Raw genomic sequence first — 23,892 nt, 5'->3', positions numbered from 1 at the left:
GTTTAGAATGTCATAAGAATCATTATGCGTTTAAATTTCAGCTCAATCAGAGCATTTTGTAAAACTTGACCTTTGACCCTTTATGACCCCTCAATGACCTTAAATGATTTTAAAATATTTTTAAAATGTTTAGCATGTCATAAGGATCATTGCATTTAAATTTCAGCTCAATTGGAGCATTTTGAACAACTTGACCTTTGACCCCTTTATGACCCCTTAATGACCTTAAATGAATTTTACAATATTTGCAACATGTTTAGAATGTCATAAGGATCATTGCATTTAAATTTAAGCTCAATCGGAGCATTTTTGGTTAAAATGACCTTTTTTGACCCCTGTGACCCCTGGATGACCTCTGACGTTTGGAAATATTTTTATTATATTCTTTATGTTTTCCTCTTTCATATGACACCACTCATGGGGTCATACCTTGGTGGCATTTAGAGATATGTCCATTTCAGACCAAATGGTTAGTTAGGGACCTAGTAACATACACACTTATAGGCTGATACCATTTCATGGTTCAGCAAAAAGAGAAAGCAAAACAGTAAGATTATAAAATATATGGGGAGGATAAGAATAAGGGGCAGAGAAAGAGATGAATTGTTTCATTTATCAGATTCAGATACAACACAACATCCCAGCATAACATGGTCAATAATAAATAAAGCATTTATGAATAATTTAAGTTTAATCCAACAACATGATAGAATGTCAATGCAAGTATATTATTAAGAATGATAGAGCTATTCAAATATGTACAATCTGAAGTAATCAGTAAGAGGTACAGAACACATACAAGGTGAGACGAACACAAACAGCAAACACAACTTACACCACCCCAACATGAAAATGCCAAAAATTTTTAGAAGTCCAAAAGTCCTCTACTTATTTTAATAATGTGTTGTCATGCCGAGTCCTCATATTAAACATGTCCTCATATCAAACATGTCATTCAGATGTCATTCAGATGATATTAGATATACGGGGGTACCAGGATATAGTATCTTGTTTTTTAACACCCTGTGTAATGTCCTCAGTTTTTTTATTGCATTTTTAAGCTTTTTAGCCATATGGGATGGAGGGGGTATAGTCTCTCAAACCGGGGACATCCCCGGTTGGCAGATGTCCACGGTTGTGTAATTAAAAACACACAAATGTCCCCCGAAGTAAGCATTTTCAGGCGCACCCCATCAAACTCACCCACACACAATTATACACATCATGGACTTAAGGACATTTAACCTATCAACCGGGGACTGGTAGGGGATGCACTTTAAAATTTATGAACACATAATTAGAAAGCAGGGACAGCCCCCTGCTCAGAAGTCCCCAGTTGGAATGTAAAGTATCCTACAAATATCCCCATTCAAAGGTGATTAAACATTAATAAACAGTCACACACACAAACATGCACCCCCCCCCCAACACACCACCAAGACCCGTTTTGTCACGTTGAGCATGTTTACAGGAATTTGCCATAAATTGCTCATATTTTGATATTGTTTCACATTGTGCGTTATAAGGAATATACTGCCATCTTTCATAGTTCTAATCAGATATATCCTCAGTTAATCTGCTTTCACTGAATTTAAACACGTATTGATTTTTATACCAATTAAACGAAAGACTATAAATGAGCTACATACGTACACGGTACATCATCCCTAGTGCATGCCAGTAAATGGGTATCATTATCACTATAACTAAATCAATGCAATGTAATGCAATGCTTGTATTCACTATTAAAATGAAGAACAGATTGATTTTTATGTCACACATATTGCCCATTAACACAGCGTGTAAAATTGCAGGTACGTAACCAACAATAATAATTCTAATTTTATTATCACAGTTATAAAACTGAGCTTGCTGTTCATAATCATATTTTTATCTTTGTCATTAATAATAATTGGCAAAGTCAGATCTAATATTCATCACGTGTCATTTTCAAATCATGATATTTAACTACCTTGAGGTAATATCAATTTAGAGGAGAAAATCCTCACACATCACAAATGCAAATAGGCTCATTAATATTCATTCATAATCTGTAGATAATTGGAAGAAAATAAAATAGTATCAGAACTCATTATGCTCATCCCTGGCTGTTGTATTCTGGTGTTTGTGTTGATTAATTTGATATCAATTCCGTCACACTATGCAAATAAGCTAATTAATATTTATTAATACCTGACACAAAACTACTCAACACCATGCAGATCTTGTCAGATTATATCAGCCTACCAGCTTTGAAGTACGTATAATGGGATGTATAATGCAAATCCATTATTCTGAAACAAACTGCTGTTTCAATGACAAAACCAAATGTGCCTGCCTCATCAATAATACCACACTCCATTCCCAGATCTATAGGCACTCCATATATTTTAAGAACATATTTATACACAGTAATTTCACTCTGTGGAAGTTAATTGCCTGATGATTTGCACGACTCAACCAAGTGCAAAATCAAATGAATAAATTAGAATTAAAATGAAAGAAAGAAACTGATAACTTGTAAGATCTCAGGGATTCATTCGGAATAGATTAACATGTGTTTTCAATCTGCAGGAATACAACATCTGAAAAGAGCATCAACAGTTGAATGCCAGTCAATCTGAAGATTTGCCTCCCATACTGAATTTTAGGATTAATAGAAACTGTTTTTGAACATTTTTATTAAACAATTAATGATTTGATTGAGTCACATGATTGTTTTAATTAAAAAGTGGCTCAGTTCAAATTTGTTGTATTACATAACAATGGATAATCTGAATATTTGTTTAAATGCCTTGCCAGTCACAAGGATTGCTTGACAGCTATTGTTAAAGTTACCGGGTTTCATTGACAAGCCTATTGACAATTAATGATACCAAAATGGCTAGGCATTTTTGTTTCGTATCAGATCTTTTGTATCAGATACTAAACAAATACAGAGACACCCCCCCCACTCTCTCCCCCCCAGGGGTAGCACTAGGTTTTAAAACCAAGGGTTCTCAGAACCCCTGAACCCCCTGAAAGTGTTAAAAATATGCGCTCAAATCCTAAAATGAGGGGTTCTCTAGTCAAGTATTGAATGCCCGTTTCAATATCAGATTTTGTGATTTTGGTTATGATACTGTGTAAATAGTTAAGGTCTGGCAAAAATGCGATCTCCCTTTCACGCCGCGATTCTCGCTATTAACCAACTATCTGGCTGTTAAAGAAAGTTCCCACGCAGTGTACTTGCTATAAAAGTGTTGCTTTATGCCATTAAAGTTCGCCGAATTCCATAAAATGCAGTTCAACTTCGGCAAAGTGCAGAATTCAACAGCATTGCAAGTCACATCCACGAGTGAAAAAGCCATGATTTACTCAATAAAAAATGATATTTCATTGCAAATGAGTTCAAGTTTAGGCCAAATATCATGATATTTATTGAATTACTGGAGTATTTTGACTATAAAACATAATTCAAGGGCAAATTTTTGTCATTTTTTTCTTCTACGGCCTCGTATTTTACCGCTGGCATATCTCTACACACCACCCTTGAAGCATTTCTTACCGATCCCTAGAATTAGAAATTACCAACTCACGTACGTGTCGTCAATCGTCATTCAGTACTGCAATAAAACTCATCAGTGATTCTAGACAATATCACAATCTGTGTTAAATTACGCTGGTAGTGTGTATTTTATTTTTATTTTTAAATTATGTTACAATGCTCTGGCGACTTCACTTCAACATTTATGTTATTGCATTTTATGTTACATAATTTCTGGACAGGTCGTAAATATTGGAGATCAAAGCTTTTATTTTTCTTTCACGTGTTTTCATTTTTCTGCGTGCATGAAAACCCCTCAACTGGTATGCAAAAATGAATAGATGCGCTCAAACTTTAAAATATGCGCTGTACGCGCAGAAACGCAGGTTAGCGCGACCCCTGCTCCCCCCCCCCAATAAATACATCACATGATGGTTATAGTATTTCTCACTAAAAATAATCATGAATATGTTACCCATAAAACAGGAGCATATTTTCCCAACTAAATGGCTATCCTACCTGGGTAAATAATGAACTCAAGATACAGATTAAACTGTCAGTTTTCATAAATGGTCAGCATTTATTTGGATACGTTGATCTACCATGATATTCTAGATTCATATGCACTCACACTACTCATCCTAGCTAAACGAATTATTCTAAGCCTATCACTGCCTGGCCTACTTTCTATAACCTGGCTATCACCATTTTGTTTGGGGAAGATTTATCTTGACTGCTTCCATTCAATTTCCAAACATTCAGTATGTATCTATATCTATAGATACATAGAGGAGCCGGAGAGTGTGGCCTAATTAATGGTTATGGTGCTTGTCTTTAGTGCATGAGGTCCCAGGTTCAATCCCAGTGGTGGAGATTTGCTGGGATATTGGACAAATTTCTGAAATTAATTAGCAACTTCTGTTGATTAAATTCAGACTTCCGCTCTCCCCATGGTTCATTTAGAATTGGGTAAATGAATCATGAAAGTACTCCGTCCTTCGGAGGAGGTGTTAAGCCGTCGGTCCCATAAGGCGTGTTTCTATTGGGACCGTTTACCGGTAAAAAGACGGTAAAGGGATTATTTCTGCTCAATAGAAACTGACCTTCCCCGCTATTTACCGGTAAACAGAGGCGAGTTTTTACCGGTAACGTTTTCCTTCTTGAGGAAGGCAAATAGCGGGGACGCTTACTGTAAAGCGTCAATAGAAACTCACTCCGTTCGATTGAATGCGCATACAGGGAAGAAAAGCGGAAGTTGAGTCGCGAAATTGACCTCTGCATCATTGAGCTATATCTTGTTTATGTATTATACCATTCCGTTCGCAAAAATTAGTAGGCCTAATCACATACAAATATTTGACTCACTTGCTATAAATAAAGTAAATGGAAGAAATATTCATAATGCATTATCCCTGCATTATATATATTATGCTAAATATTTAACATGAGTTATGATTTATGACCCTAGTAAAAGCCATGAAATAAAACAACAAGTTCACAACAACAACAGCGGATGAATCCAGCTGTGCATGTGAAATAAATAGAAATCAACTCGGATCCGCGGCGGTGTGCTTCAGAAGATTAGAAAGATTTTGTGAATTTAATATTATGTTGTTGATGTTAAATTACTATTCGCTAAAAAGAATATTAACTGAAATTAAACTGTGAAAGATTAAATTATAAGACCTATTTTTTTTGCGCGCAACAATTATACTGAGTACTCACGTCGATATCATTCACTGAGGGGATTCCCCAATGACGTAATTTGATGTACGAGAACGAATGAAAACGCTAATAAAAAAACATTATACTTCAGTCTTCTTTTCTCGTGTTTGCTACCTCATTTTTAGCCAAACAATTAAGAAAATACTACAATATTAAAATCCACAATGCTTTGCGATTGACCCCAGTGCACGACCTTTCGCCGGCAAACTTTTAAGGTGTGTCAATTGACGCTGTTCATCGAGTGTTTAAGGGTAAACAACGTGCAATGGAAACTGACCGTTATCCGCCTTTTCGCCGCTATTTGACGGCGAACAGTTTACTGTAAAATGCAGGGACTCAATAGAAACACGCTAATATACAGAGAGCCATACCTGTACATGTCTCTCGCCGTCAGATTCGAAAAAAGTAGGGTGTTAACCCCTGACTGTTCACAACCCCTCCTAGTGTTCAAATGGACACCAATGGAAATACGCTTCAATAGAAATGTACGTACAGGCATACTTTATCAATTATTTGTATACATCCTTATCAAAAGGATGTACTTGTCGGTTGCTACATCTTTTTACACAAGTCCAAATTTTTGATATGGATGTACACATTTGTTAGGATACTAACTACAAAAAACTTTTAAGTAAAATCTGAAATGAATTCCTTTTCAAAAATTGCAAACTACTAAGCATGATCCACCCCATACTATTTTGATCAAGGTCATCATGTGGCACTCACTTGATGTCGCAAGCATACTACGCGAGGACTACATCTTCCAGGAATGTTTTAGTTTAGTGTGTCAGAAACAATCCATTTTACAAGATTACTAGAAATAACAGGATTTACCAGATTGATATCAAGATTGGATGATACTACATTGTACCTATATGTCTATCATGTTTTAGTTTAGTTAGTAATGCTTACTGGCTAACCATTTTGGCATATGTAGATATTATCTGCAATATAAATAAGCTTGCAGTAAAATTGCAAAAGGCAAAATTAATATTTGCAATATTGGAATATTGCAAATCTTCAAATAGACTTTAAGTATTCTGGTGTTTCCAGCAATTTGTTTAGTTTTAGTGATATTGGCCAACATTTGCGAGTGAGAGAGCAACTTTTTAGTGTTATTGGCCAACATTTGGGAGATAAAAAAAACACTTGTCCAAATTGACCTTTTGCAAGCAAAAATGGCCAAGTAACATGCTTCTAAAATTGCTGGTACATTTAGCTCTTCTTTTAATGTGTATAATTGATGCATTTCCATCTTTCATCCATTAATTCCTAATTACATAACTAAATATCACAAGGTACCTAAATACTCCCATGTGCATTAGAATGGATCCATTAACATGATTAATAATATCAACATTAATCACATTTCATTGTTTACCTTATTTAATTGATAAATGTCAGATGATGAAAACTACTTCATAATTTGAATGACAGTCTGCTACAGACATGATGGCACTAAATTAAGAACCATGACGATGACATCCTTTTCATGGAGCACAACACATATTAACGGGGAAAGTCAGCTTAGCCTCTAACCTTCTCATATCCCCTTAGAAACGCTACAAATTCTTTTCCTATCTATATTGTAAGGCATTGGTAGGTAGCAGCATCCATAGGCTTTTTGTCCATCTTTTCTGTTATCTGTAATAATTGCAAACATGTTCACTCATCCCTCACACATCCACCCAATTTCCCCTCTAGAGCGTAAACCATGGACTGCATAAACCAACATCCAATTCCTAACACATGTATATATAATTTGTATGTGGGTGGCAATGGCCAATTCCCCCACATATTTTTAAAATGAAATCAATCTAATCTCATATGATATCAAGCTACAAGGCGAGGGAAGGGAAAGAAAAACCTGGCTACCTGTGATATTATCACATTATAACTTGAATCCATTTCCGCTGCCAATCAATCAGATACACTTTTATAACAAATGCAGAGAGCAATGGTACATGTAGTTCACAAATAATATAATAAAGAAAAATAAATTATAATACTGAGAAAAATATCAGTTTCCTAAGCTTTGTGTAGAAGTCCATGCATTACATACAAAAAGCTGCTTTTAAAAATGACATTTTTTCGCATTAAATATTTTAAACAAATATTTCAGTTTTCTCTTCTCTTTATCCCAATGTCAAAAAAATTGGGTGAAACAGCCACTTTGCAGCAAAAAAACAAACAAAAACAAACAAAAATCAAGAAAGTGGACAAAAAATGCAAAAGGAAATCTAGCATAGTTCATAGCATCTTTCTCTAACAAAAAAAAACCACCCTTCATACCGCGTAGGTTTGTTTTTTTTAATTTGTTTTGAGGCAAACCTTTTTTAGCCTATATAAAAGAATCTGCCAACACACAACTGAGTTCCTTCAAAGACTCTTTCTATATCACTTTCACCATATAAATCAGGGTCTTTGCAGCTAGCAGTCAATTAGCCCCAGAACAATAATGTCCAGCAAATAGTCACTCTGTCTTGATACTGCACTCAAGATGTCTTAATTGCTTTCTCACTAATTGTACTGCTCGCGGCATTGTAAGAAATGCCACCTTTGGAGGTTTGATCCATTTATGTTGGTTTTCTGAGGGAAGACACGTTCCTACATATTGAGTTCAACTGTTTGATTGTAACACTTTGACTTTCTGACTTTTTCCCTAAAAATTGATTCAATACATGTATTAGTATGTAGTACTAAAGGTATACTTGCATGTGCAATTTGTAGAATTAAGGGAACAGTTTGCCTGAAAAATGAAACAATCTATGATGGGACAAACAAGATTTCTAAAAACAAACAAAATTTTATGATGAAATCAAGCAAAACATGGTCAATGATGATCATCTTTAATGGATTTTCCTACATTTTGAAATACACATGATTGTCATTTTAGCAGAAAAAAATGATTAAGAGAAAATCACCATAGAGCTTTATGACGAATAAGAGAGAGAGGGTCACAGGGGAGGGATTGCTGGGGTAGTGACATCTTCATAAATGTCATCAGGTGAGGTAGAGGTCCAATGCCTTGTTCAATCAGGTTTTGCTATCATACGCCTTATCAGTTCTGAGAATTTGTGCGCACAAGTTTTGATTTATGCAACTGAGCTACCAAATAACAATATTTTGCAACCAAAATCTAGTGGAAATGAATTTGAAGACTGCCAATTACCACCCTTCCACCAAGTCACATCACTATACACCATTGTGCTCACAAGTTTTAATTTATGCAAATGGGCTACCAAATGAGCATATTTTGTGATGAAAACCTAATGGAATTTGAAGACTGCTAATTGCCACCCCTCTACCATATCACCGCACTATACGCCTTACCAGTTCCACGAAATTGCACTCGCAACCTCGGACATACGAACGGAATAACAGACGGGCAATAATGCCCGGTGGAGGCATAATAAGTTAAGCGCAAACCCTGCTGATTCTATAGATGTAGGTTTTATTGTTGAACTGAAAACAATCTTTGACAGTACGGTCTCAATAAGTTGTTAAAATTCAACCGTTATACAAGATGTTTATACAAAAGCCATCTTACGCCTGTCTGCTATTCATTTCCTATCTACAATTTGCCTCAACACATACACCATGTTCGGAGTAATGAAAATAAAAGTAAGTAGGCTATGTATTCCTTGGTTTATGAAAACACATTTCTGTCCCAGGCGTTGATGAAAGTATGAACTAGTCTCACCTTTTGTACTTTTGGATATGATGACTTGCACCTGAACAGATAACACATCTGAATGTAATTTGATGCTTCTTTATGATCAACCTACAAATTATTGAATGCTGGAATGTCATCAGAGCAACAATTTGGCATATGGGTGAGTGGGGTGTGTTTGTTGTGTGGGTGTTTTAAGAGGTGTGGGGTGTGTGTGTATGTATGGGGTGTACATGATGTATCCATATAAAGTATAATATAACGTTTTGTGTACACATTGTGCACACATTGTGCACACATTGTGCACACAACCAGGGACATAAACCCCTTACAGGTTATGAACGGGATTGAACCCATTTGGATAGCTAAACATTCAAAGCGTGTGTTCAACAGTTCAAGAAAGCGCGTGTTTGCGATAATAACACAAAACATGTGGGTGTACTTGTGGGGGTGCGTTGGGGTGTGCATGCATTAAACTTGAGGGACTGTTACATCAGCAAACCATGGATAATCAGGCTCCTGCTCGGTACTTGTAAGCAGCCTCTTGGACTTCGCTCGATACTTGTAATCAGGCTCTCGGCCCCTGTTAATTGTTATTGTCTAATTTTGATATCCTGGAACCACCAGCAAGTGTATGGGGGGTGTCTATGTGTGGGTTTGAATGAGGGTGCACTAAACTGAAACAATATTCTTGTATCATCAAGCTAAAAAATATTATGCATGAAAGCTTGAAAACATAAATTTGAGAACAAATTATAATTATTTCCTAGGTAACTAGATTAAGCCTACTCATTTCTGGAAGTGTTCATTGTGTAAAAAAAAAATCATCATGAATTGAATTCTTTTACATTATTTAATTAATAAAAGCAAATTAAAATCAGAGTGAGCGAGAGCTCTCTAACCATGTTAACTATTCATCAAGCATCTATTATAAAACATTGAGTATCCAAGATATGGGAAATGGAAAGCCCTAGGGGTAACATATTCAAGTTTAAACAGCACTGATCTTCACATTGTGATGCATAGAGCAGTATGCTTTCCATGTGAAAGTGCTACTTCACATGGGTTTTTGAAAATGTTTTCCCCTACCACTCTATTGATGATCTGTGTCGCATATGGCAATGCACGTACATTGATCTGGTATCTACATGTATATGACCTGCCTTCACCCTCCCTGTGCTACGAGGCTTTATGTAATCAGTGTAAGTGTAGATGGTACTACTAGACAATTTACTGGTAACAGGTCAAGTTACTTCCAACATTTTTGCAATTTTGTCAACACAGTTAAAAGTCCATTATAGGAAAGATCAACTTAACATGATGTTCTAATTCACGGGTTTAAAATTCTCCAAATGGGGAAAACATATTAAAATAAGACCCTTTTAAAGATAAAATTGTTCAATAGAGCCTTCAAAAGTCCATTTTCAAGATAAAATGTCTATGGTAGTTGGTACTCATTGATGGGCACTCTATTTCCCAAAAATAAGGTCTTCTTTTAGCAACTTCTGCACCCCTGCAAACAATTATGGCTCTGAGCCTGAAAAGCCACAAAATGTACAGAATTAGACAAAAGAAGAAACAACCACATTTCCTTCTCATTTTTATAGGTGTACTGATTTTTTTTTTTTTTTTTTAAATAAAAAAAAAATACATAATATTATGAAAATCTTATAAAGATACAATCACAACAGTAAATGATTCCTTACATTGCTAACGTCAGTGGTCAGGCTATGGTCACCTGAATCATTTATATCAGCAACTGACTCATGAACTGCTGACTCAGCTATACCAATTCTCAATTAGTTGTGGTGGCTAAATCTAATCATATCTGGTTCAAAATCTGTAAAAAGCTTTCTGCAAGATTTCATGACTTGATACAGTCACAGCAAATGAGGCGATACCTGCAATTTTAATCAATTTCAAGAGAACTTAACAAATTATTTCCACATTGTACTCATCATAAGACTGGGTGTCATCAGTACTATCAAAGAAGGTCAGTGCTCTACCTCTACGGCTTGCCATAGGAAAGAATTTTGACTAGATGATACTGAACACTCCATTCAGCCCTATAATATCCCATAATAGTAAAGATATAGGCCAAGGAAATATGTATTTGTTACAAATGGGGCTCAAAATAGACTTTATTGATACTATTATAGTGCACCTCCAGCATTTTCTAAAGGCTGCCCAAAATTAGAAGATAAATATGACATCTCAGCTCAGCACATGAAAGTTACAAGGGTCTATTAACTCAATGGTCTGTACGTACAGTTCTATTATGGTCTAAATCTGAAGAATGATGGAAGTAAAATACAGACTTTCAATATGTTTTGCAGCTTTCCTTTTACAAATTAAGCATACTGATAACTGTCCAGCGTGCGTTATTTTGCACACGGTCCTATGCACACACTTGACGTCACACAGGTACATACGGTATATGTGAGGGTTAACATTTAAAAAGGACCTTACAAAAGATTATAGATATGATCAATAAACACCATACAGACTATGAAGAAACATGAAAAAACACCAGCAGAGTAGCGTAGCCAGTCTGCCCCTGCCCCCCCCGACACTTAAAATGGGGATGGAGAAGTGGAAATATTGGGACGAGAAGGGGAGAAAAGAGAGAAAGAAGGGGAAGGAGAGGAAAATAGGGACGATACTGGCGTTCCCCCGATTGACAATGCTGGCTACGCGCCTGTACCAGCATCCACTGCTTAACTCACAAAATATTTGATCATCTATGTACACTGTAAGACAACATCTGAAACTGTGAATTGTATTTTAATATTGCTTGACCACAATTCTGTAAGCTTACTCCAAGTGATAAACTTGATTAAGTCATGAATGTCTGCGAGGTTTTCTCAAGACCTGAGACATGTATGTATATAGGCTATTTAGGAGACTGTGATGTTTCAGCCGACAGAAGTCAGTGACTGTTCAGTTATACTCCTGAATGGCTGGAGGTTTGAAGTAACATTTCCAAGTTATGTAATTCACTTGTTTCATTCGGTGACCTATTGACCTACTACTCTATGGGCATGTGGACTGCATGTGTAAAATGGCATGATGTTAAGAAACCTACAGGTTTGAAATTGGTTAACAAATTACAAAACCAAAACTGAAGAGCAGACATAGAAATAAAAGGCTAGGCTACTGTTTTAAGGATTATAGGTGCTAGCGACCAAAAGTAAAAACTTTTTATGTAGGCCCTATAGTTCAATTGTTTTCAAAATTAAACCTCCCAGGGGCAGAGCTCCCTGAAGCTCACAGTGACCACTCCAGTTCCCACGAATTACCATTCTCCTTGACTGATAGGTAAAACTGGGGGCTGTGCCCCTCTGCCACCCCACTTTGTGCACGACACTGGTGCATAGTTGTTTAAATGGCATAAATTGACTTATATGAGATGAACACCATTCCCTATTTCAAATTTTGACTATGATTATGACGTCCTACCTTATGCTCAATGACAATAAGTGCAAAAAAAGACCCTATTTCTCATGCACTTGCGATAGATCAGGTATAATTCTTGACTCATGTTTGCTCCTTTGATATTGATTCTTTTTCCAATATCCTCTAATATAGTTTTCTCCTGTTCTTCTTCTTTAATTCTCCTCTTTGCTTACCACAGTTTTTTTTTTCAGAGTTAGAAACTTTTAGGGGATTTGAGTGAACCCCTTGAATCCCCTGGTTATAATGGGTCTGCTAACCATTTGCACACCCTTTGTGAACTATGAATCTATGTGATACATGTTCAGACCTACACTACAACTTATTCTTAACTGACAAATATTAACAAATATGTTGCACTATTTTCATATTTCCTAGTTCTTAAAATAGTAATGTTATTATTCAAGGTTTACTGAAAGCACTTCAATATCAATCAGAATCATGTGCATCATTGACACCATCTCACCGTACGCCCCCAGTTCACTATTACCAGCCACCATTTTACTTCAGCTTTCATACCTAATTCATACACACTAACCTTCAACTCATTTCTAAGTTAATTAGCAAAAACAAATCGAGGCAATGCTTGAATAATTTACTACATAAAGACGAGGCAACTGAGACACATATTGCACCCTACTGCCCTGTCAATGTATAACAAACCTGATGCAGTCGACTAATAGTGCTAATTGTGCCTCCAAGTATTAAATCAATGCAAGTTTCTTGCATTTCAGCGTCAAATAACATCACACATTTTGTTATTTTTTCTGCCCATAATAGGCACATTGCGCCAGTTTGGCAATTTTTATTTCCTTAACTGCATTCTGTTAGGGTATTTTTATGGCCAATAATATCGGGTATGTAATCAAGCATAAAGAAGCAGCAGACCTTCAATTTTCCCCTGGCTATGAGAGCAGGTTGATGTCTTCTATACTATGATCGGTACTAGATGACCATGTTTCATCCAGAAACATGATATTGAACACTAGCTATTACTTCTTACATGCAACACATTCTCCTCCATGTAAATTTGTAAATACCAAAAACAAATTGCATAGTGTTATTCCGCATGTAGCTAATTTGTAGGAAATTTCATATAGCCCTGTCTGATGTGCTATGGGATATTCACCACATTTGGATTGTCACATTTGGAGACCAAAATAGTGTATAGTGCCTCCGGTATTGATAAACAAATGATAATCATGATCATTAGCATCTTTAGCATAATTGATACCATGTAACACACTACATACAAATTGCAAACAAGCACAGACTACTCTTGCAGAAGAAAGATGGAGTACCATCTGAAAATTATGAGGAAAGAATCAATTTTGTGTTCGGATCAAAAATATCAAAATACATCTATACAATCATGATTGATGGCAGAATATGCACGTACTCTCCTAATCTTGGAACCTCTTGTCTTTGGAATAAACACACAAATTCTCCAGTCAATAAAGATAGGCAATGTTACAGATTCCACTATACATTCTATGTATAAGTGCATCCTTGGCATTCCCATTACTATTTTCCCCTTCTACATTTTCTTTTCCTTATTTCAAGTAGAACTGAAATCCTAGCCCTTGTACGTAATCGGATTCCCATGATTGGTGCAATATTTTATTTGTTTATGAATGTCAGTACCTCTCCATCTCATAAAAATCCAAAGATACCCGGTAACGCTCACAGGAATTAACTGGGTACCTAATCATTGTATGTATGTACGTGTGCTAGCCGTACTGTATAGATCCGGTACCCTCAAGCGAGTGAGCATGGTATAGTAGAAGCGCCGACTGTTTATTATTACTCCCTGACATGTTTACTATAAATGCAACTCTACTATTGGATTCACCCTGATGCCATTTAAGGAAGATCAATTAAAAGGGTAAACCCACCTCCAATCGCTAACCCATATGTCCACTACATAATGTATTGACTCGCCTTTCAAAATTACAGCATTTTTTACAGTTATGTGCACTGATCAATACCAATAATGCTAGACTGCTGACCGTAACCGACCTACAAAATCATTAGAGGCATTTATTTCCAATGATATAGCAAGTCAATGAAGAGTTTTGGATGGTTTGGATTTAGGGTCATTTTCCTTCCCTATTTTCCAGTTGCAAGGTGATTGACTTGCTAGTTATACATTGTTTATAACCCATTATGTTTATTATTTTTGCATACAATATACATGGCCATGTTGCAACCTCATGTATTGTGCTTCTTCAACAATGCTATTTCCATGCTATTCAGTCTGTCCTTGGTGTTGAAAAAATACTACTGTGATTATTTTGGTACTAATGTATAGGTCTCTTCTATCCAGTGATACCAAAAAAAGTCATCTTTTTATGACGGATGGAAACCTTCGTACCCCCACTTCATAGTTCTAGGGTTAAACTGCTGAGCTGCTGCTACACTTCCTACCTATAAATGTATGGTGAGTCACCACTATACATTTATCACTATTGGTGCTATAAATGTACCAATGTAATGAGCCATTCAATGCTTACAAGGAATACGGCTGTCATGTAATTAAATGTAGACTTATAACTTAGATTGTGTGATTATAATGATGTACTAAAATAAATAACATGCTAGAAATAGATACTACTGTAATTTTTATATCTGACATTTCCCTCCAGACTGTAGCTGCCAAACACAACCCCCACAGCCAAGTGATGACTATTATCAAAGATCAAAATAAACCATTTGAATTTGAATTCAACTGACATATGATTAAACCTTTAAGCTAATGTACTAAAACAGAGTCATAATTCTGTTGTACGGGATTCTTGATTCTTGCAGAGTGAATATGCGAAAATCATTTGATTCTTGCAAACCAACTTCTGTGTAAACTACAAAAGTTTACGAGAATCAACTTTGATTCACACAAATCTGTTTTGTGAATCTTTGAGAATCAATTCTTGCCGAAATTTTGACTCAGCAAAAATAAGATTGTCTCTACTTAGATTGAAAAAAGAAATAAAATAATCACAAATATCTTCATAGGTCAAGGGCCAGCTTTAATTGAGAACGTCACATGATAGCAAACAACAGAAAAATAACATGTGAATTGCTATGTCACCCATTACTTTCAATGGAATGCTACAATTTTAATTCAATTACTTGAAATATTACTGACAGTGGGAAAACATAGAAATAATGACACCATTTATTTTATTCCGCCATCAGAAACATTTACTGTCGACTATTGTGAGCATCCCGAACAGACAAGGGTCCTCCTATATTAAAACACTACCCACTCTTCATTTAAATGCCGATTTCCAACACACAGTATATCCCCATAAATCAACAATTTCTCAATTGGCAACAGGCAATCAAACGGCAATATGCATTCCCTACCACCATGCAAACCTACACAGAGGTCTTAGTATGTTTCTTCAACTGATTGCTTGCCTGCCTCCCATCCCATCATACAGCCGTAGGCAATAACATTGTCTTACTAAGCTTTCAAGGGAGTCTTGACAAGCCAAATTGCAATTGGACAGTTTTGAAAAGCAAAAAATACAAATCACAATTTCCCACAAAGAAGTTTTAATTAACCCATATAAAACTAAGTGCAGAAAATAACTTCTCTCCTGTGCACCTGTGATTGTGAGAGTTTATATGCAGTTTCAATCACTCTCTTGGTTTGCAAAGCTGCGAAAGTTGTTGTTATCCAGCTAAAATGTGAAGGCCCATGATATAGTATAGCCATTTTTGCATAAGTTTTGCAATGCGACAAACAATGTGTTGGTCCTCCACTGTCACTTTCAAGTTTTCAGATGAGATTTTCGGCCAACATGATTAGCTTTGGTTGGTGATTTGATTTGTTCTTAAAACATTGCAAGCTATAAATCAGACATGATGACATTCTAAACAAATACTGTCTCTAGCACCCTAAAATAAAGTCTAATTGCTAAATGTAACTGTAAAGTGTTCAATGGCATTTACTATCCCTGTTGTCTTATGTTGTAGCTGATATAATTTCCGTGATGCACAAACCCCCAATGGAATCCAAAAATTACACTGCACAATCTTGTATCACATCCGTTAATTACATAGTTAATTTGAACATTGCAGTCTATGTTTATCTACATTAGAACTTTGATTAATAACAAATATGTTCATGCCAGTCAACAAAGTTATTTCTGTTCAGGATATTGTGTTTAAACTCAGCTGGGTCTGCATCTGTACGCAAATACTAATCATACTAGGACACAAAACTATGTTACTCTGATGGCCAAATAAAGATAACTACACCACCTACATACTACTACACCAGATTGGTGGTGTATTTATAAAAACCATTCAAGTTACAAATTATGGGCCAATAAATCTATAGAAATACTTTTAAACAAAATAACACTTAAATATCTTATGTCAGTTTGCTCACAAATGGGGAAAATTGGTGTTGAAAACAAACTTTATTTCATGAATTATGCTCAAATTAGGTTGTGGGCTTGAGGAGTATCCATGGTTAAGACTTCTACAGTGCCAATAACTTGCTTCACTGTGTTTTTATGAATCCAAGCATGTGAAAATATTGGATCCAAAACATAATAATGATAAAATTGGATGATTTACGGCCAATATTTATTGGTCTTGCTATGAGTTTTTAAAATATTGGACGAGACGTAGTTCAACCAATAAATATGGGCTCAGTTGTATTGATCCAATTTCATATCAGACTTGGGCAAAGAGCTTTAACCTCACTTGTCCCTATCTACTGAAGATAGCACTCCAGTGTAACAGGGAGCTATTTGAAGATTTATTGAATGATCTGAGCAGAACATGCTGTGAAGACAAGTCACAGGTAAAGACCTTGAAGAAGCTAAATTATTCGGATGCAGTCTGTGGATGCTGTCTGTGGCAGTAAAATAAATTATTGTAATGCGCTGGTACCGTTCAGTGAAAGGTACATTCTGTATTTATTTAAATATTTATAATACAGTCTTCTGTTTAAAAGTCGTAAGATACTCATAATGGCATGTGCTGAGAAATAGTCCCATGTATGTGGTGGGTACAAATATTTACTTTTTTTTAATTTCAAGCAACAGTTCAGTAGGATTTCTTTTTCTGGGGGATCCCATTTCTGGGGATTTTACCCATGATGCATTGCAAGTAAAAAATGGTTTGAACTTGATATCATTTTCTCATTTCCCATTGAATTCTGGGTAAAACCAGTCAGTGGGAAAACATACAGTGCATGATGGGTAAAATCTCTAGAAAGAGGGATACTTCAGAAAAGGAAATTTGTTCATGCCAGTCAACAAAGTTATTTCTGTTCAGGATATTGTGTTTAAACTCAGCTGGGTCTGCATCTGTACGCAAATACTAATCATACTAGGACACAAAACTATGTTACTCTGATGGCCAAATAAAGATAACTACACCACCTACATACTACTACACCAGATTGGTGGTGTATTTATAAAAACCATTCAAGTTACAAATTATGGACCAGAAAAGGAAATTGTACCGTAAAGACATTTTATCAACAGAAATATTGAAGAAACCAACATGTCATCCCATTTGCATCATTTCTGAGAAATGGATACATCAACAGTGCAATGCGACCCTCCAATGACACTAAGCAACCCATTCTTTTGTAATTAAATACCAATTACCCACAATGCTTCATAACATACATTTACACGGTTACCTTATATCATAGTTTTACCCATAATGCAATACAAATCAAACTCTGTGTTCTCATGTTCTGTGGAGTGACAATCAGTGCTTTCTCATGTTACATCCTCCATGGATAAGAAAGGCTTACAACAATCATGTCTTGTAAAGTCATTTGTATAACATGCTTAATACCAGCATTTTGATGACAAGATATCTGACAATATTTTCTATGGTATCTTCATTTACGAGGACTGAGTATCCATTACTTTGAAGCACTGTATCACAGGTGTCATTGTCAGTTTTGTTGTGTATAAGTTGAAGAGACATCGCAAATAACCTTTGAAAAGACAGGATTTTTTTGCGAACCATTGAAATAAACTTCTTCTTTCACAGTAACCAACTTTGATTCTGACATATTGCAAAAACTCTTCAACAATAAGTAGCATAGTATTCTTAACTCACACACAGTAAGGAACAACAACCTTAATACTTATGTGTAGCATTTTCCCTTTGCACTAGCCAAAATATACCTCTCAAAATCCGTAAGTCAAAATGTCAATTGCAAAATCTCGATATATTAAGTATAACTCACTCAAGGGTCCCCTTGAATATGACACTTATGTCAAATCAATCCAATAATATCAACAGCATACAAACAGATGAAGTGATTTGTACAATGTGCACGGGTGGATCCCATCAAACGTTTCAAAACCTCTCTTACAATGTTATTTGCCTTCTTGTACAAAAATGCCATGTTACTTTTATCATTTTTGATATAGTTAGATACTTAGCAGCAAGAATAATACAAATTAAGTAGAATACAGAATATGTTTGTGTCTATGTGAAATTAACCTACCTAAACAATGTGGTGGAAAATAGATGCACACACTATTAAGTGTTCAATGTAACAGTCACGCATTAAAAACAAAAAGTATACTAAAGTGGCATACCTTTTTGAGTTTTGGGAGTGTTTTAATAGCCTAGATTTGTACTGTATTCTCAACTTGAACACATTTGGCAACAGTCAATTTCACTGCTAAATGAGGTGATGTGTGCCAGATTCTTATTTTGCCCTTGAGGCTTGTTTGTTTGCTATCTCTGTTTATTTGCCAAAATTGCAACACACATGCATCTGCCTGTTCAGCTCACCTACCAATCCATGGAATTTGCTAGTACAATGTAATACTACCACCTAAAAGTAACTTAATGGTACCCTGGAAAGGCAAATAATTGAGCACTAGCACAAGCAACAAGGCTCTCCTGGGCAAAGTTCTAAGCTTGATTTCTTAATAAGGTTTAGGAAAGTTTGCATGGTAGGATGCCAGCAGTTATTTCAGTTCAGAAGGAATGATGATTTTCCCCAAGTTGTTCAAATTTTAAAACAAGATCATGATTAACATCTGCATCATAATAACAACAGGTGCTGTCTTTGATAGAACCATCCATGGAAGGCAGAATTTAACCTCTGGTCTGGCTGCATGCTTTCTACTGAAGATAGCACTAGTTACACATCAGATGAAAACATAACCAGTTTCATCAAATACTGAAGAAAGCACATGCACCGGAAGGGTTACAAGTTAAAATGTTATTGTACGTATACTAAAGGGGGTATTAACACATAGCTGAAAGGTAATAAAGGAGCTATCTACTGAAGATAGCAAAATAACTATAGGTAACAAAAGAGCTATCTACTGAAGATAGCAAAATAACTATCTACTGAAGATAGCACTATATGACCCATCTAATAAAGAGAGCAAATGTAATATGCACTGCAATGGAGATATCCTCTGTTGACCCATGCACAAACAGAACTAAATGCTAGCTACTAAAGAATCCATTAGACAGAACTTACACACTACATGTAGATGTCAAAACTACAAAGATTCTCAAGTTTACACTTGTATTCTCATATGCAAGTAGCTAGCTCTCTAAATAACTCTTGCATGACCAATAAATTTGTCGTCATGACCATGACTTGACCTTTTTATTTATATGCTCATCGATATTGACTGCCATTTATGTTCAGCAGTTCATAATTTATATTACAGAGAGATATTTTATTTATTTTTCATTTAATTTGCTGTGTGTATATTACACATATCCAGCTTTAAATCCTAATTTCTACATTTCACTATTTATATATTTCCACTACTATCATGAATCATTCAAAGGAACAAAATAGCTTATTCTTAATCACATTGATTCATACTAATCATTCTATGGTTACTATGGAAACTATACAGAGATGAAAGTCACAAGGTTGAAGAAAAAAGAACTTGATTACTAACACTCAGATCATTCCATTTATTTACTTTATTACAATGCAACTCCATCTAATCTACTGGTTTGATGTCAGAATTTGTTGCGATTTTACGTCTAATCATCTATAGCTTGTACAATATATCTCCATTTAAATGCTGATAGCCAACCGAGATATGCCGCACAACTACACATAAGTGTAAAGGAAATTTCAAGCGAAAACCAAACTAACAATTCTTGTTTCTGCCATTATTTTATTTTGCCTGCAACCCAATTTCATAATATTGCGATCTTTCATTATTAGTATTCACTATCTATCAAATTTTGGTGCACCAAATTTTGCATTTTTGTTTTGCAAACATGGTCTAATTTTGGCCAAAATTAGCATTTTTCATTGAGAATGGCAATCCATCCATATCCTAACCCTTACAGTTGAAATTAAGTGTATAGTATATTCAGAAGTTACACCGCCATTTCACTCACTTGTTTATACCATCAAAGGTATTGGCTTTGTGTCTCTCATAAATCTATTTTCCATAAATAAAAGCGTTATTTTCAGCTGTGTGTTTCATAATTGATCATCTACTTTGATTAATTTCAGCCAAGTACTGTCTTCTTACTCATGATGTATACCAGGTATATAGTATCTTGATACACGGAACTCAGACAATTTATATTCACCATAAATCACATTGATTTTTAGTGACAGTACAACAGGAAAAGTTACCAAACAAAGCAAAATGTACAATCTAGGTCTGCCTCACACATTGTGTTCCCATTGCATTTTATCTGAATTCTTAAAGTACACCTCTGGTCTTCAGAATATTATGCTTTAACTTACAAAAAGTGCATGTATGAAAGAAAAGCCTTCTTGTTGAGAATAATGATATAGGAAAATAAAAATACACATAGTCCTATCAAACTAGGGCGAGTTGTTAGTCATTGGAATTTTTTTTTCAAACATAACATTCTTGTCTATTTAATTGTTGACAATAAAGCCCATCTAAATTGGAGTTACAGTTCTTGAGAATATTTCACATTGTTGAAAAAAAAACAAATGGTAAGAATTTGAGTACTTTTTGCACATAACTCTGACTGATTTTGTTCAACATACAAATCATTTTGGTTTGATTACATCCAAGGTACTTGAGTGTAACACAACCCATGATCATATCCATAGGCTTCCTCTTCAAAAGATGAGTGATCAAGATGTGTGCTGAATACGCAAAATCCTATACTGCGAACATGGTCATTTTTCATGCGATTCATTTTTCATGCTCCTTTCAAATATTTTTGGTTGTTGTTAATCTTACTAAGTTCAAGTATTCTATCCACATTTTAACACATTTTTGTGCATTTTGTTGTTGTTCTATGCAAGATGATAAGAGTACCAAAATGTGAAACTTACTGCAGCATAAACATTCTTACTTTTGCAGTATGCAAATTGTATTTAATGCTACTCCAGAAGTGTGATAAAATCATATCGGATAGCGATACCAGTAACTGATTTACAGTGAAAATATTGCTACTCTACGTATTAATCGTCTGTTACAAATCAGGATATTACCTACAGTATCTCAGTTCTATCTATTCACAATCAATGAAAACAAAATGAAAAATTAAAGTCACAATAAAACTTTTTTCTTGTTTAAATCACATCTACATTCATTTTAATATTAAGTGACTCACATGGCCTTTACAAAGTTCACAAATTCTCTAAAATCTAATTTAGCAAACAAAACAAACCCCTATTTTCTCTCAAATCATTCACATGAAATTGCATGCAAATCAAATATTTTTGCCGATATTAGATGGAAACTATCAGGTTTCTTTACACATGAAAATGCCTGAGTTGATTTAAGGTGTGAAAGGTGACTGTCTCAATCATATCAATTTCATTCACGGCCAACAGCCTTTAAGGTTTGTACGAAACAGAAGGGGAAAAGTCTGAAATGTGATAATTGCTTGTATGAATGAATTCTGCAGTTAAACATCTTTGATCTTACAGTGAATTCCTAAATTTCCTGTGCCTGTAAAGGGCTTTGACATACATGTACATGTATATAGGTACATTAAGGGTTATCGATGTCGGCCACAATTGCAATGGGAAAACATGCCAGCCATAATTGCAATGGGAAAACATGTTGAAATAAAATAAATTTGAGAAGCTTTTTAACTTACATAAACCAAAAAAATAAACTGTGAGCTCAGTGTATAATTTAGTTTTACTTTAATACAAGAACATTATTCAGCTCTGCAATTTTCAGCATAGTCTGGAGCAGTGGATGACACAAAATAAAACAAGTTGGATCCAGGTCATTCCTCTAGAGGCAGCTGAAGTAACAGCTGAAAATTATGGAGAGAATATCTTTTCATATTGAAGATAATTGATTAGAATTGTTCCCCAAGTTCTCATCTATAAGAACTCAAACCAACCAAGTCATTAATATCCATCAGATTTGTTACCCAGACTGCTCCAACCAATTTTACAACTATGTAGCCAACATGTAGGTATATGCTTAAAAAATTACACTTCAGAGCAATTATAAAAAAAAAATAATAATAAGTTTGTGTCGGAGTGGCAGGTCTAAGAAGAGCAATGCACAATACATTTTATTATTATTATTATTTTTATTTTGAATGAACTGCAATGTGCAACAGGAACCACTTGACAATTTCTTGGTTTGTCGCTGCCATGTTAGTTTACCCTGTGATTACAAACATTTTTATTCCTTTCTGGTTGCTTTCCCCGATTGTGTAGTTCTTTCTAGTCCAGTGGCGTAGCCAAAGGGGGGCAAAGGGGTCAGCTGCCCCCTTGTGAGAAGTCTTGCCCCTCCTCTTGTCCCTCCCTGTGGCTTTCTGACTGCCCTGATATGTAAGATTTTTAGGCCTTTTTGTACTTTTTGCCTCCTTCAAAGTTTGTTTGCCCCCCCCCCCCCCCTTGCCAACCCTCTGAAACAGCGCTGGCTACGTCACTGTTCTAGCCATGTTTCTAGATTGTTTCTTTTATTATTTCTGAGTTGTAATGATTTTTGAGCACAAATGTCAACAACAACAAATGCAATGCACAACAAATGCAATGCGCAAAAAAACAGCATCCATGCTGCAATGTGTGTGGGTTACTAGAAACAAACTTATGGCCTAAATAAATTATGTAATATGGTAAATGACTAAAATGAGGAGGTGCAAAGAGCACATTATGCCCACCCCCTTTGAAAAAACAATTTTTATACTTGTACCTGAAGGTGTTCTACAAAAGTGTATGTTGTAAATTCAGGAGGACACCTCTAATGTGAGGCAAAATTAGTTACAAATCCCCTAATCAAAAGTATTTATAAGAGCAGCATTTAACAAATCACCCACTTTCAATAAACCACAATGAAGCAATTACTATCACACCGTACGTGAGAATCCTATCCGTACATGTTGCCAAACCTCACACTGACCAATATATCATGACTCTATCTTAAACGGATAGCCATCTCAAGTTGTCGGAATTCACGGCTCAAACGCATAGCTGTCCATTGTGAGTCAAACCGATTGACAATGGCCATTTCACCGACAAGACACGCGCAGAGAATTGGCCGTTCTGGCACGCTTTACATGTAGTGTTCGCCTC

The 23,892-nt window shown here is 35.5% G+C and overlaps 1 protein-coding gene across 1 annotated transcript in view; it reads right to left on the bottom strand.

The window, feature by feature from the left end:
- The window catches only part of LOC140155073 (peripheral plasma membrane protein CASK-like), a 277,597-nt gene that overhangs the window by 216,015 nt on the left and 37,690 nt on the right, over nt 1-23,892 (bottom strand).

The sequence above is a fragment of the Amphiura filiformis genome, chromosome 6 (assembly GCF_039555335.1).
Source record: "Amphiura filiformis chromosome 6, Afil_fr2py, whole genome shotgun sequence".
Lineage (NCBI taxonomy): Eukaryota > Metazoa > Echinodermata > Ophiuroidea > Amphilepidida > Amphiuridae > Amphiura > Amphiura filiformis.
The sequence above is the reverse complement of the archived record's forward strand: the minus strand, read 5'-3'. Positions and strand labels throughout refer to the sequence as shown.